Source organism: Catharus ustulatus, unplaced genomic scaffold, assembly GCF_009819885.2.
Source record: "Catharus ustulatus isolate bCatUst1 unplaced genomic scaffold, bCatUst1.pri.v2 scaffold_62_arrow_ctg1, whole genome shotgun sequence".
NCBI classification, from domain to species: domain Eukaryota; kingdom Metazoa; phylum Chordata; class Aves; order Passeriformes; family Turdidae; genus Catharus; species Catharus ustulatus.
In genome coordinates this window covers 358,804-360,353 of record NW_024879540.1, presented here as the reverse complement: position 1 = coordinate 360,353, position 1,550 = coordinate 358,804, and the positions used below count along the sequence as shown (strand labels likewise).

The window sequence follows — 1,550 nt, the reverse complement described above, 5'->3', positions numbered from 1 at the left end:
TTAGGGCCTCTCCCTGGTCTGGACGAACTGGTGGTGACGAGGGTGGAGTTTTTCTTAAAGCCCTTCCTACAATCAGGGCAGTGGAAGAACCTCTCCTCTGTGTGAATGTGCTGACGCTTGAGCAGACTGGATCTGCTCTGAAACTTCTTCCTACACTCAGGACACTCAAAGGGCTTCTCCCTGGTGTGGATTCTCTAGTGACGGATCAAACTGGAGCTCAGGCTGAAGCTCTTCCCACATTCTGAGCACTTGTATGGGCATTCCCCTGTGTGCATTGCCTGGTGCATGATCAGGTCAGTGCTGTCACAGAAGCCCTTCCCACATTCCCCAGACACATAGGGTCATACCGCAGTATGGATCATGTGGTGACGGGTGAGGTGGGAGCTGACGCTGAATCCCTTTCCACATTCCCCACACTTGTAGGGCCGTTCCCCAGTGTGGATCCTCTGGTGGACAATCAGGTGAGAGCAGACACTGAATCCTTTCCCACATTCCCCACACTCATAGGGCCTTTCCCCAGTGTGGATCCTCCGGTGGACGATCAGGTGGGAGCTCTGGCTGAAACCCTTCCCACATTCCCCACACTCATAGGGTCATTCCCCTGTGTGCACTGTCAGGTGTTGGGTCAGGTCAGAGGTGTCTTTGCAGCCCTTCCCACATTCCCCACACTTGTAGGGCCATTCCCCAGTGTGGATTCTCTGGTGGCGATTAAAGTGGGAGCTCATGCAGAAACTCTGCCCACATTCCAAGCACTGAAGGGTCTTCTTGCCATCATGAAGCTCCTCATGGTCCATCAGTTCAGAGTTCTGGCCAGATCTCTGGCTACCTTTCTGGCTGAGGGTGGGTCTTTCCACCTTGGATCCCCATGATCTGCATTTGCAGCCCCTCCTTGCGCATGATCTCTGGGGATTTTCCTCCCCATTGGAATCCTCTGCCATGGAGCTGATACAAACGACCTCTTCCATGAGGTTCTGCTGTGGGGATTTGTCATCCCTGGTCTCCATCCTCAGGTCCTTATCTGGGGGAGGAAGGACAAGGAGAGGATGGGATTTGCCTCTGTGCCAGAGGGAAGGGGAAGGAGATCGCCCCCAGTCTGTCTCGGGCAGGGCAGCATCAGCAGAAGGGCTGTCCTGTAGCCAGGGGCTGTGCTGGGCTGGGAGATGGAGCATGACAGAGGGGGAAAGGGGCAGTGACATCCTCCTCACCTGCCTGGGTGTCCTGGGACATCTTCCTCTTCCTCACAAACTTTTCCTCCAATTGGATAAGACCTGGAAATGGGAAATCGTGGTTTGGGAGAAAAACAAGATGTGAGCTCACGGGCTTTGAAGGTCCTGCTGTCCAAGAGCATCTCTAGAAGTCCCTGGGTGTGTGGTGTCCATAAAAACCTTCAATAATCATGAAGGAGCCCCAAAACACTCTGCCACAAGTTCCCTGTTTGCAGTGTCCTTACTTTGGGGTTATGCAGGTCCCTGTTCTCAGAGTTGCTAAGAGGCCCATGGCTCCTGGGGATCCTCCCTCTCCCGGGTCTGTCTCATGCATGCTGAGGGTGT

The 1,550-nt window shown here is 54.3% G+C and overlaps 1 pseudogene; it reads right to left on the bottom strand.

Annotated features, from left to right (window-relative positions):
• LOC117011466 lies at positions 1 to 1,004 on the bottom strand (annotated as a pseudogene).
• Between the last annotated feature and the right edge of the window lie 546 nt (positions 1,005 to 1,550).